Below are 15,305 nucleotides of genomic sequence, written 5' to 3' on the forward strand. Positions count from 1 at the left end.
CAAAGCTGTGTGGTCAATGCAACATAGTTCTGTTACAGTTACAGACACATAGATCAATGTGATAGAATTGAGATCCCAGAAGCCAACTCACCTACCTATGGCCAATTAGTTTTTTACAAGGATATCAAATAAGTGGGGAAAGGACATTCTCTTTAACAAATGATGTTGGCAAAATTAGAAAACAATCTGCAGAAAACTTAAACAAGACCCACACCTCACATCATGTGCAAAAATTGACTCAAGGTGTATCAGGTACCTAGGAGCTGAATCGAAGGCAAAGGAATTCATCAGAGAAAATTTAGGAACAACTCTAGAACCCCTAATCTACAGCATGAACAGACTACCAAACATAATGAAAACTTTACAACCAGGAGATAATAAAATAGATGAATGGAACCTTCTAAAAGTCAAATCCTCATTCATAAAACAAACAAACAAACAAACCCAAAACTATCACATGAAAACAAGACTCTACTGAAGATTATCCAAAAACAACAGGAACAGCACATCAACAGAGAACTGCCAGAAGTCCAGGCTGGGTTTAGAAGGGGGTCATCATACTACAGATATTGTAGCTAATGTTAGATGGTTCTTAGCTAAAAGCAGGAAATACCAGAGGAATGCCTATCAGTGTTTCATTGATTATGCAAAGGTGTTTGACTGTGTGGATCCTAACAAACTGTGGCTGACTCTTAGAAGAATGGGAACACTTGATCGTGCTAATGTGAAACCTATACATGGACTAAGAGGCAGTCATCAGAAGAGAGCAAGGAAACACTGCATGGTTCCAAATTGGGAAGGGTGTATGCCAGGGATGTGTCCTACCGTTTCAACCTACATGCAGAACAGATTATCTGGGACAATTGGCTCTATGAGGAGAAGTGTGACTTCAGGATTGGTGGAAGATCCATCAACAATCTGCATTATGCAGATGACATAACCCTGCTTGCTGAAACTGAGGAGGACCTGAAGCACTTGCTGCAGAGGATAAAGGATTGTAATCTTCAATATGGATTAAGGCTCAATATCAAAAAGACAAAGATTCTCGCCACTGGACCAATTACCAGCATCAGGATGCATGGTTAAGAGATTGAGACTGTTCTCAGCTTTAGTGCTTGGCTCCACAGTCAACACTCTTGGCACCAGTAGCTAGGAAATTAAAAGGGGCATTGCAATGGGAAAGTCTGCTGTTTAAGGACCTCTTCAGGGTGCTGAAGAGCAATAGTGTCACTCTGGAGACTAAGGTGTGTCTGATACAGGCCATGGTCTTTGCAATCACTTGCTATGCATCAAAGAGTTGGACAATTACTAAGGAGGGTAGAAGAAGAACTGATGCCTTTGAGCTGTGGTGCTGAAGAAGAGTACTAAATGTACCATGGACTGCTAAGAAAAGGAACAGGTTCATCCTAGAGAGGGTTAAGCCAGACTGCCCCTTGGAGGCAAGGATTCTGAGGCCTCTTCTAACGTACCTTGACATGTTGCAAGGAGGAGCCAGTCCTTGAAGAGGGTTGTCATGCTTGGACGGGTGGAGGGATAGCACAGGAGGGGAAGACCCTCTATGAGGTGGATTGATTCAGTGACTGGGGTAATCGTGGTGGGTGTGTCAGAGACAGTGAGATTGGCACAAGACAGAGCAGGGTTTAGAGCTATTGTACATAGGGTCGCTATGAGTCGCAAGAGACTCAATGGCACATAACAACACCACAACCTAATGGTTACACAGGGTTGACAATGTTCGGTAGAACTCACAGATTAAGACAGGCTTGGAAGCAGGAGCGGCATCCACTTCCTAAACCACATGCCTCGGGAAGCTCTATGAACTTGGAAAAATGGCGATAATTATAGAAAAGCTTCAGGCCTTTTGTTCATAGGGTCAATAAGAATCATGCTTGACTCAACAGCAATCATCAAAACAGCAACAATCATTGTGTTAGCCCCCATTGGAAAAACATGATCTCCATTTACCTTAACTGTAGACATATAAATCATCAACATTTGTAGGCCCTATGTAAGATAATGCTTTCAAACTAAAAATGGTAGTTGAGCGAGGCTGGAGAGATTGTGGCACTGCTGTGAAGAGACTGTGGCAATGTGTAACCAGATGAACCCTGGAGATAAAGGCCACAGTTAAAACTTTTGCTCACTGGATGATTAAAGTAAAACGTGGATTATACCTGCTCTAAGATAGTTTGCTAGATAAGAAATCCAGAGTTCTCTTTCATTTATGCTGCTGAAATGAACCTAGACTTCAACTGGTTGACTAAGGGCTGTCTTTCACTAATTGAAGAATTGTGTCTTGCTGTTAATCTGGATTGGGACTCTTTGCCTCCTACTCTCTCACACCAATTTCATTAATAAACCTTACAGCTGTGAGCAAAGTCTATGAGTCTTACAAGGACACAAGACTCAAATATTAGTAGACAAAAGTCCAAGAGCATAGAAGTGGGCGATGACATGTCCGACCTTGTAGCTATTTTGATAGTATGCATATTATTGATGGAGGCAGTTTCTCTTTATGAAATGGGTAAATGTCAGAGTCCACCATCCTCACGCTGTAACCAGTCTTTTTGTGCACACAAATGGTTCATTTTTATTTGGCTTTTAAAACTTCATAAATTAGTAATTCACTTTCAAAATCTCTCTTCTGCAAGCATCAAATAGAGCTTTTGCATTAAGAAAAACAATTAACACTAAAATAAAATGCTAAATGAGATCTCAAATTTTAGACCCCATTACTAAGGAATATAAGAATTCATTTTTATAATTGTGACACTAATTACAATTGTCTGAAAAATGACCCTAGTTATTATTAAAGGGATCATAATATTTGATAGACTTTTTATAATATTATATTCATTGACTGAGACAATATAATCTCAAAATTGGATGGCATTTTAAAGCTATCTAATTCAATGTTTGTAAGTTTGGATTAGATGGCGTAGTGATTCTGTCAGCCTGTGTACAGCTTACATAAAGGAAAGTGACAACTGGAAAAGGATGTCACAAAAATAGCTCATCTTTGGAGAACAGCTATCATGTCCTGGCTATTTCTTTTAAGCTATGTATGGCACTGTCTGAAACCTGAGCGAGAACATTCAATCAAAAAGTTCACATCCTCTTGTCTTACTGACAGAAGGATATTTTTGGCCCTTAGCAATTTAACCCAAGCAGACACTTATAGAGTATTTGTACTGTACTTGATTTCCTCTTCTCTGCTTAACAATAACATGTCTCACAGGGCAAAAGCATAAGAAAAATATAATATTGTTTACCCACAGGAACATAGGAAATCACAATGGCCACATTTTTGCTTATATTTCAGGGATTTCTAGACTACTCTTGCTTGTGAAAGATGTCTGATAGTCCTGAAAGCATAAAGGAAATCATCTCAATATTGAAGACTGCAGGGGAGATTTCACATGCAATACTCACATGAACAAGATTGTATTTTGTAATTTGTTTGATGATGACAGTGATGGTTATGATGATCAATTCAGTGTTTGCTATCAACCAGACATGATTTTAAGTACCATTCAATATTACACTATTATTCTTTCCAACACTCACATGAGACATGTGTTATATTTATTTCCATTTACAGATGAATAAACTGAAGCATAGCAAGATTAGAAACTTAAATAAGATCAAGTACTTTGGTGATAATTTACAGAAGGATGAAGTTGTTTTCATTAACAGGACTGTCAAAGGAGTAAGGTATACAAACCCTATATTTTTCACTAACTACATGGCAAATATGAATCCAATTCTTACCTGGAAATGAATCCAAAGTTTACTTTCTTCCAAAGATATTGCTGTCAGGCACTCTTGTAGCATTTCTGTCACCTTAGTCTCCCAGAGTTGAGCTAAATAATTTCTGGCCTCCGGAAGCTGGGTCGTTAAGGACTAGTTGTAGAAACTACCTAGTAGTTGACTAGTAGTCAAAACTACCTGCAATTCAAAATATCCAGCCACTTGCTAGTTCATTAATTCCCTTTCTCTTTCCTTCTCTCTTCTCTGGGACCATAAATGTGGAGGACATTATATTTCTTCATTGGACATCCGGTACAGCTTTTCTTTGTCACCCAATCACTCAAAGTTAGAACACCTGACAAGGTAAGAAGCTGTCTCTGCCATTACTTGTGCCTTCCTCTGTATTCACCATCTCAAGCTAAAAGTTATATTGTCCTTTTGTTGCGGTTTTATGAATTCTCTATAATGGCTCACAAAATTCATGGAGACCATTACCTATACTGGAGCCCTGTTGTCTTACTGGTAAGTAATTGCATTCTCAACCCCAAACCACTCAGTTCAAGTCCACCAGCTGATCTGCTGCAGGAAGAAGGATAATAACCTTCTTTACAAGTTACAATTTCTGAAAACCTGCTGGAAGGTCATCTATGAACTGGTTCTGCGCCGACAGCACATAAGAAGAATCTCCTCCTGTAGAATGTATTGCCTTTGAAAATCCACTGGAGGATCAAATATGGGTCAGTTCTGATCTGATGGTACACAACAAAAATAGCAACAACAGGGAGTTCTGAGTAAGTGGGTAAGCTTGATTTCCTCTTCTCTGTCTAGCAATAACATGTCTCAAAGGACAAAAGCAGAAGAAAAATGTAGTATTGATTACCCACAGGAACAGAGAAAATCCTAACAGTCATATTTTTGCTTATATTTCAGGGATTTCTAAACTACTTTTTCTTTTAAATTTGTCCAATAACTATAAAGGCCGTAAAGGCAATCATCTCAGTATTTAAAACAGCAGAGAAGATTCCTTGCAGGAGAATTCTGCACGAGAAAGATTGACAGTCTCTCTTGGTACAGTATTTAAGCTCTAAAAACCCACTGGAAGATCAGCTGTAAGTCAGTTCTGACTCAACACAACATAACTGTGTTACCTTTGTTGTTGTTCTTATGTGCCATCGAGTCGCCTGTGACTCACAGTGACCCTTCGTACAGCAGCTCTGAAGCCTGCCCTGTCCTGAGCCAGTCTCACTTATTCCAAAACACCTACCCTTACTGCCCTTAGTTACTGTAACAATCGATCTCATCCAGAGTCTTCTCTCCTGTACTGTCCCACCACCATTTTGAGCATGATGTCCTTCTCTAAGGACCAGTCCCTCTTAGCCAAATGGCCAAAGTAAATGAGATAGAACTTCACAATCCTAGCCTAGAAAAAAAAATCCTAGCCTCCAAGGTGAAACTTGGTTTCATCCTCTCCAAGAAAGACCCAGATTTAAAAAAAAAAAAATAAAACAAAAATCCTCACAACTGGTCCACAACAATGATAAATGGAAAAAGGATCAAAGAAAAGTTATTGCTTTGAATTGTAGTATTCATGAAAAAAATTGTACTATAGGCTATCGAAAGAACAAACAAGACAAACAAGTCTTAGGAGTAGTAAAACCAGAATGCTCCTTGTAGGCAGATTGTGAGACTTCCTCTCACATATTTTTGGCAAGTTATCAGGAGGTCAGGATCTGGAGCACGATCTCATGCTTGATCAAGTATAAAAGTTTAAAGCCACAAGCTTAAACCGTGCTTATTACCATCAAATCAAAACCAATTTATAGCTGACCCTTCAGGGGCTTTCTGAGGTTGTAAATTACATGGGAGAAGATTTCCCATCTTTCTCTAGAAAAGTTACCAGGGGATCCAAACCAACAGAGAAGTGTGGCCCTTGAACCTTTCAACCTTCTACCTAAGGACTAGGTCACATGGTCACCAAACCCAAAGAAGATTCTTAATAAGATGGATTGTCGCAGTGGCTGCAACATTGGGCAGTGACTATGAGGATACGTTAGGATCAGGCAGGCCTTTCTGCTGTTGTTCATAAAGCTTACTGTGAGTTGGAACCAATTCAACAACACCTAACAAAGACAACAACACAGTTACCCTTTATTATAATTAGCCAAGATATAACTGAAAAGACATATCAGACAAAGTCTATACAATTTCCTAGCATGGAGTGTCCACTATCCCCAAGGATATACCACCTTCTCCCATTCAAGAATGTACTTACTAATCCAGGAGGGCCCAATGAGAAAGAAGTTCCACAGTTCAAGGTTTCCTATGTATTGAGACCTTAATGGGTATGCATGACTGGGGCCTTAATGCATAGTTAGAATCCATCTACTGAATACATATGACTGCTTCATGCACCTCTCCTCCCTTGGGAATATGAATTTGCTAAAGGTAGGGTGTTGTGTAGCACCTTCTTGCCTCGCTACTTTACAGAGAACTTTCTTTATTCAGGCTATTTTAGAAATCAGATTTTAAAAATAAGCCAAAAACAATGTTCTTTTCCACAGTAAAGTATTTCTATTGTGAACAAACAGAACTCCTTTTTGAACTTCTGTATCAATAATATTTGTGTTCATTTGATTCACTGTTTGTTCACTTACCTAGTTTATAAGCAAACATTGGAATTATTTAATAATGTAGAGACTCTATGTACTCTCTTTCTGTCCCTAGCAAATAGATGACATTATTCCACACTCCAAATTTTTTGAAATAAACATTTTACTTATATGTGTTTTCTATTTTTTTTAAAGAGTAGATAGTACAATGTGTTTCCTTCACATTCAGAAGAATGTGAAAAGTATTCCCTCACACACAGGATGCCCTGTTGTTGATATCTTATATGTGTGTGGTACAATTTTTAAAATAATTAATGAATCAGTATTGATAAACTATTATGAAAGATCATACTTTAATCCAATTTTTCTAGCTTTTACCAACAATGTCTTTTTATTACAAGGCCAGAAGAACAAACAGGTAAGTCTTGGAGAAGATGAAGCCAGAGTGTTCCTTGAAGGCACGGATGGCAAAGCTCCATCTCATATACTTTGGGCATGTTGCTTATTGTTCTTAGATGCCATCAAGTTGAATATGACTCACTGTAACTATCTGAACAACAGATATGAATCCTGTCCTACCCCGTGCAGCACCCTCACCAAGTCTCATACACTTGAGCCCCTTGTTACAGTCACTATGTCAATCTTTCTCATTGGGAGGTCTTTATCTCTTTTCCTGACCTTCCAATTATTCAAGTATGATATCCATTTCCAAGGAATACCCTCTCCTTACATGTCCAAAATATGAGATATAAAGCATTGTCATCCTTGCCTTTAAAGAGCACTCCAGCTGCATGTTTTCTAAGACATACCTATTCATTCTTTTGGCAGTCCATGAATATCCATTCAGTATACTTTTCAAGCACCACAACTTAAAGGCATCAGTTCTACTTCTGTTATTCTCATTTTTTCAGCTCTCAGATACACCTTAGTCTTAAAACTGGTATCATTGCTCTTGAGTATTTTGGAGATGTCCCTGACAGTGAAGTTACCCAAAGCAATATGTCTCCTTATATCCTGACTATTGGTATCAAGGATGTTAATTGTAGATCTAAGCAATAGAAAATCATTAGCAGTGGCCCATCTATCATGATGTTGCCTATTGGCCCAATGGTAAGGACCTTTGTCTTCTTGATATTAAGATGCAATCCATACTGAAGGCTGTAGCCATTGATCTACAATAAGTGCTTCGGGTCCCCCTCATTTTCAGCAATCAACAACAATAACAACATAAAAATACCTTTGCATAATCAATAAAACAAAGACATTCCTCTGATACTCTGTTTTCAGTCAGGATCTGTTTAACATCAGAAATTATAATCTTTGGTGTGACAGTCTCTTCTAAATCTGGCTTGAACTTCTGGCAGTTCCCTGTCAATTTAACATTAAAGTTGGTTTCAGATGATCCTCAATAATATTTTTCTTGCATGTGAAATTAAAAATATCGTTCAATAATTTTCCACATTTTGTTGGGTCATCTTTCTTAGGAATGGAAACAAATATTGACCCCTCCCAGTCAGTAGCCTCGTCAGTTGTCTTCCAAATTTGCTGTCATTGTCTTGTGAGCATGTCCAGGAACGCATCTGATTGTTGAAAAATATCAGTTGGGTCCCAATTATTCCTGGGGTCTTATTTCATTTTTTTAAAAAAATATGGAATACTTCACAAATTTGCATATCATTCTTGCATAGGGGCCATGCTAATATTCTCTGTATCGTTCCAATTTTAGTATATGAGCTACCAAAGTGAGCACTGTTTTTCTTCTTTTTTTTTGCCAGTGTCTTAAGTGCAGCTAAAATGTCTTCCTTTGTTATTATTAGCTCTTCTTAATTTGATGTTTCCTGAAATTTCTCCATTTTGACCAGTACTCTTTGGTAATGTCGCTATGTATTCCTTCCATCTTCTTTTGTTTTTCCTTTTTTTTTTTAACAAAAAATTTATATTGTCTTCCTTACAAAGTTCATATACATTGTGTTTCACACTATTCTTCATTCATATTATGTTCCATATAATCATTCCCATGTATTTATCATGTTTTATAAAATCAATCACCACTGGACCTTGAACAACATTATCTAGTCTTTTTAGGTCCCCACTGTGTCCTACCCATTTCCTTTACTCCCTCCCTCCACTCAACAAAGGGTGTAACCCTGTGGTTTCATCACTACCCATCCTCACCCATTCCTCCATTGGGTCCCCATACATGTGGGAAGGGTGTATGCCAGGGATGTGTCCTATCCTCATAACTTTTCAATCTACATGCAAAACAGATTATCCAGGAGGCTGGACTATATGAGGAGAAACGTGGCATCAGGATTGGAGGAAGATTCATCAACAATCTGAGTTATGTAGATGACACAACCCTGCTTGCTGAAACTGAGGAGGACCTGAAGTGCTTGCTACAGAGGGTCAAGGACTGTAGCCTTCACTATGGTTCAAGGCTCAATATCAAGAAAACAAAGATTATTACCAGTGGGCCAATTGACAACATCATGATGGATGGTGAAGAGATTGAGACTGTTAACAGCTTTAATTTGCTTGGTTTCACAGTTAACATTCTTGGCTCCAGCAGCCAGGAAATTAAAAGATGTATTGCGATGGGAAAGTCTGCTTTTAGAGACCTCACCAAAATACTGAAGAGCAATGATGTCACTCAGGAGACTAAGGTGTGCCTAATACAGTCCATGGTTTGAAATCACTTGCTGTGAATCAGAGAGCTGGACAATGACTAGGGATGATAGAAGTAGAATTGATGCATGTAAGATGTGGTGTTGGAGAAGAGTATTAAATATACCATGGACTGATGAGAAAATGAACAGGTTCGTCCTAGAGAGGGTTAAACCAGGCGGCTCTTTAGAGGCAAGGATTCTGACTTCATCTGACATACTTTGGACATGTTGCAAGGAGGGACCAATCCTTGGAGAAGGAAGTCGTGTTTGGGAGAGTGGAAGGACAGCACAGGAGAGGAAGACACTCTATGAAGTGGATTGATTCAGTGAGTGGGGTAGTCAGGTTAGGTGTGTGGGAGACTGTGAGATTGGCACAGGATAGAGGAGGTTTAGGGCTATTGTGGGTCACTATGAGTTGCAAGTGACTCCAGAGCACAAAACAACAACAAAAATCCCCTTCTATTTTTATAGTAATAGTCTTAAATGAGATTTGTCCTTATGAGATTAATTCATTCAGCATAATGCTCTCTAGTCTCTCCCAAGTTATGCAGTACTTTCTTTTTTCTTTTAAATTGCTGCTTCTGAATTCTGCATAGTTTCCATTGTGTGAAGGTACCACAATTTCTCAATATGTTGTGGTTGGACATTTGGGGTGTTTCTATGTTCTTGCCGTGGTGAATAATGCTGCTATGAACATTGGTGTACAAATCTTCATTTGTGTGTCTTCATTTCCTAATAGTGGAATAACTGGGTCATAGGCAGTTTGTATGCTCAAATTTCTAAGGAAAAGCCAAACTGTCTTCCAGAGTGATTTTACCATTTTATAATTCCATCCACAGTGTATGAGAGATCCCATCTCTCCACACCCTATCCAACATTTATTGCTTGCTGCTCTGCTAACCATTTCCACTGCTACTGGGTTGAGATGGGGTCTCATTGTGGTTTTGATTTGCATCTCTCTTATTATCGGTGATTCTGAGTATTTCTTCATGTGTCTGTTGGCCATCCAAATTTATAAACCATTGGCAAGCTTAACAGAAGAAAAACAAAACAAAACAGAAACTGAGCAGGTCGTAAAAGGACTCCCAACCAAAAAGTCATGGGCCAGATGGCTTCCCAGCTGAATTCTACCAAAGAGTTAGAGAAGATTGGTCACCAAACCTACTTAAAATATTTTTTAAAAAAATAGAAAAAAAGAAGAAATAATTTCAGAGACATTCTATGAAGCAAGCAAAACCCTAATACCAAAATCAGTCAAAATCAGTCAAAGATTGTTGTTGTTATATGCCGTTGGGGTGCTTGTGACTCATAACGACCCTATGTACAACAGCCCTAAACCCTGCTCTATCCTGGGCCAATCACATTGCCTCTGACACACCCATCCCGATTACCCCAGTCACTGAATCAATCCACCTCATAGAGGGTGTTCCCCTCCTGCGCTGTCCCTCAACCCTCCCAAGCATGATGTCCCTTTCCAAGGACCTGTCTCTCCTTACAACATGTCCAAAGTATGTCAGACGAAGCCCCGGAATCCTTGCCTCCAAGTAGTAGCCTGGTTTAACCCTCTCCAGGATGAATCTGTTAGTTTTACTGGCAGTCCCTGGTACATTCAATATTCTTATCCAGCACAACTCAAAGGCATTAATTCTCCTTCTATCCTCCCTAGTCATTGTCCAACTCTGATGCATAACAAGTGATTTCTAAGACCATGGCCTGTATCAGAAACATCTTAGTCTCCAGAGAGACACCGTTGCGCTTGAGTGCTTTAGAGAGGTCCCTAACAGCAGACTTTACCATAGCAATATGGCTGCTGGTGCCAAGAGTGTTGACCATGGAGCCGAGCAAACTGAAGCTGTGAACAATCTCAATCTCTTCGCCATCCATCCTGATGCTACCAATTGGTCCAGTGGTGAGAATCTTTGTCTTCTTGACATTGAGCCTCAGTCCATACTGAAGGCTGCAGTCCTTGACCCTCTGCAGCAGGTACATAAGGTCCTCCTCAGTTTCAGCAAGCAGGGTTGTGTCATCTACATAACGCAGATTGTTAATAGATCTTCCACCAATTCTGACACCACACTTCTCCTCATAGTGCCCAACCTGCATATAGGTTGAAAAGGTATGGAGACAGGACACATCCCTGGCATACACCCTTCCCAATTTTGAACCATGCGCTGTTACCCTGCTCTGTTCTGACAACTGCCTCTTGGTCCAAGTACAGGTTTCACATTAGCACAATTAAATGTTCTGGGATTCCCATTCTTCTCAGAGTCAGCCACAGTTTGTTATGATCCACACAGTCAAATGCCTTTGCATAATCAATGAAACACAGATAGACATTCTTCTGGTATTTCCTGCTTTCAGCTAAGATCCATCTAACATCAGCTACAATATCCTTAGTACCACGACCCTTTCTAAACCCAGCCTGGACTTCCGGCAGTTAGATATAAAAATCTAACAAAATTCTAGGCAGTAGAATCCAAGAACACATTAAAAAAAACAAAACAAAGAAAAACCCAACCAGTGCATCATGAACAAGTGGGATTTATAACAGATATTCAAGGATGGTATAACATAAACAAAAACAATCAACATAAATAATCACATTAACAAAGCAAATAACAAGAACCATATGTATAATCTTAGCTATTGGTGCAGAGAAGGCATTTGAAAAAAATCTAATATACATTCCTGATTTAGATACTCAGCGAGATTGGAATAGAAGGGAATTTCCTCAACATGGTGAAAAGTATATATGCAAAACAAGGAGCCAATATCATTCTCAATACAGAAAGACTAAAAGCAATTTCCTTGTCAACAGGGTCGAGACAAGGATGACCACTGTCACTAATTCTGTACAATATTTATTAGAAGTACTTGCTAAGGCAATACTACAAGAGAAGGAAATAAAAGGTATCCAGAAGGTCAAAGAGATGATGAAACTGTCACTATGTGCAGATTATATGATAGTGTACACAGAAAACCCCAAGGACTCAACAACAATAAAAACTATTAGAGCTAGTAGGCCAATTTAGTAGAGTGGAAGAATACAAGATCAATATCCAAAAATCAGTGGGATTCCTGTACAATAATAAAGATAATTCGGAGAAGGAAATCAAGAAAGCAATATTATTTACCATGTTGTTGTTGTTGTTGTTGTTGTTGTTAAGTGCTCTTGAGTCACTCATCATTACCGACTATGTACAACAGTTCTCAATCCTGCTCTATCCTGAGCCAAATTCATTGTCTCCAACACACCTACTCCTATTACCCCAGTCACTGAGTAAATCTATCTCATCCACTGTCTTCCTCTCTTGCTTTAACGCTCCACCCTCCCAAGCATGATGCCCTTCTCCAAGTACTGGTCCCTCTTTGTAACATGCCCAAAATATGTCAGATGGAGCTTCTGAATCTTTGCCTCCAAGGAGCAGCCTTGTTTCACCTTCTGTAATATGAACATGTTTGTTCTCTTAGCAGTCCATGGTACATTCAACACACTTCTCCAAGTACCACACCTCAGAGGTATCATTTCTCCTTCTATTATCCTTAGTCATTAGTCAGCTTTCTGATGAATAGCAAGTAATTTGAAATACTATAGCCTTTATTAGGCGCAACTTAGTGTCCAGACCAACATCATTGCTCTTCAGTATTCTGGCAAGGTCCCTGATAGCAGACTTACCCAATGAAATACTTTTTTTTTAAAATTTCCTGGCTTCTAGTACCAAGAGTGTTGATTGTGGAGCCAAGCAAACTGAAGCTGTTAACAACCTCAATCTCTTTACTGTCTATCATGATGCTGCCAATTGGCCCAATGGTAAGAATTTTTATCTTCATTTTTAACTTTAATCCATACTGAAGGTTTCAGTCTTTGCCTTTCTGCTCAGATTCAGCAAGCAAGGTTGTGTCATCTGAATAATGCAAGTTATTGATGAGTCTTCCTCAAATCCTGATGTCATAATTCCTCCTTATAGAGCTGGAGTCTCCTGGATGATCTGTTCTGCATATAGATAGAGAAAGGTATGGAGATAGGATGCATCCCTGACATACACCTTTCCTAATTTTAAACCATGCAGTGTTTCCTTCCTCTGTTCTGATAAAGGCCTCATGGTCTAGATATAGATTTCGCATAAGCACTATCAGTTGTTCCAATTCTTCTCAGAGTTAGGCACAGTTTGTTGTGATCCATACAGACAAATGCTTTTGCATAGTCAATGAAACACAAATTGACTTTCCTCTGGTACTTTCTGCTTTCAGCCAAGATCCATTTAATTTTAGCTGTATTGTTCCTAGTACCACAGCCTCTTCTTTTTTTCTCTCTCTTTTTTAATTAATTTTAATAAACATTTACAGAGATTTTGGATTTCCATTCATTCATTGCATCACTTTTCTCCCTGCCCTCCCCTCCCCACCAGTTCCCTCCCCTCTCCGAAAAGAAAAAAGAGAAAAAAAATTCCTTCATTGGTGTACAATTCCCCCTCCCCTTCCTCCTCACCCCCCTCCCCGAGTACAGTTCTCTATGCAACCTTAATTCTGGATTCCCGTGCTAACCATAATACTCAATCATATATCGACTCTAATCTGTTCTTTCCTTCATCTGTTTCAATACAGTATACATAATTTATCCAGTTTTTTCTGTCTTACCCCAACCCTGATGTCACACAGCCTCTTCTAAATCCAGCCTGCACATCTGGCAGTTCTCTGTTAATATGCTGTTCAAGTTGGTTTTGGGTGATTTCCAGCACAATCTTGTTTGAATGTGATGTTAATGATATTGCTTGGTAATTTCAGCACTCTTATGGATCACCTTTTTATGGAATGGGAACAAATATAGATCTCTTCCAGTCAGTTGGCCAAGGGGGTGTTCTCCAGATTTCTTGGCACAACTTGGTGAGAACATCCAGGGCAGTGTCTGTTCCTTGAAATACGTCAATTTCTAGGGCCTAGTTTTTTGCCAGTTCCTTCAGAACATGTTGTTGTTGTTGTTAGGTGCCGTGGAGTCAAGTATGACTCATAGTCACCCCATGAATCCTGCTCTATCCTGCGCCATCCTCAAACTTCCTGACACACATGAGCTACATGCAACAGTTACCATGTCAATCCACCTGTTTGAGGGTCTCACTCTTCTTCACCAACCCTCCACTCTTTCCAACATCATGTCCCTCTCCAAGAAATAGTCCCTCTTAGCAACATGCCCAAAGTATGCCAGGTGAAAACTCATCATTCTTGCCTCCAAATAGCACCTTGAATGCAGCTTCTCCCAGACATATCTGTTTGTTCTCTTGGCCATCCATGGGATTTTTAGTGCTCTCCTCCAACATCACAGCTCATCAATCCTTCTATCATCTCCACCTATTGCTCAACTCTCAGATGGATGGCAAGTGATTAGAAAGACTATGACCTAAATCAGACATACTTTAGTAAAACTGAAATCATTACTCCTCAATAATTTGGAGAAGTCCCTAACTGCAGATTTTTCCAGTGCAATGTGTCTCCTTATTTCCTAACTGCTGGTATCAAGGGTTTAAATTGTGGATCCAAGCAAGATGAAACTGTTGGCAGTTTCAATCTCTGCTCCATTCATCATGCTGCTACTTATCATTTCAGTAGTAAAAATCTTTGTTTTCTTGACACTGAGATGCAATTCATCCCAAAGGCTTCCTCATAGCCAACCACAAATAGAGATACGTGGGAATGAACTTAACACAAAAGACCTGTACAAAGAATATTGCAGAACATTTCTGAGAAATACAATAAAAAATCTATATAAATGAAAAATATTACCAGTTCATGGTTAGGAAGACTCAATGTTGTAAAAATGACATTCCTACCAAAAACAATCTACATGTTCAATGCAATCTCAATACAGATACCAAATTCCCTTTTCAAGGAGATCAAAAGGGAAATTGTTGAGTTAATTTGGAGAGGAAAGAGACCCCAGATAAGCAAAGCACTTCTGAAAAACAAAAATGAAGTGGGAGGCATAGCACCCTCTGATCTCAAAACCTGTACTCAGTGGTGCAACCAAAACCAGCATGGTATTGGTACAATGACAGGCACATAGACCAATGTAACAGTATTGAGAATCTAGAAATGGACCCATCTATTTAAGGTCAACTGATATTTGAGATGCGCTCACCAAGTTGTGCCAAGAAATCTGGAGAACAACCACTTGGCCAACTGACGGGAAGAGATCTATATTTGTTCCCATTCCAAAGAAAGGTGACCCAACTGAGTGTGGAAACTACAGAACAGTGTCATTGATTTCACATGCAAGCAAGATTCT

The 15,305-nt window shown here is 39.2% G+C and overlaps 1 pseudogene; it reads left to right on the forward strand.

The window, feature by feature from the left end:
• The first annotated feature begins 6,742 nt into the window (after positions 1–6,742).
• The window catches only part of LOC102850567, a 15,752-nt pseudogene continuing 7,189 nt past the window's right edge, over positions 6,743–15,305 (forward strand).

This window comes from Elephantulus edwardii, unplaced genomic scaffold (genome assembly GCF_000299155.1).
Source record: "Elephantulus edwardii isolate Elephantulus edwardi_28Jun2011 unplaced genomic scaffold, EleEdw1.0 scaffold00053, whole genome shotgun sequence".
In the NCBI taxonomy this organism is placed as follows: domain Eukaryota; kingdom Metazoa; phylum Chordata; class Mammalia; order Macroscelidea; family Macroscelididae; genus Elephantulus; species Elephantulus edwardii.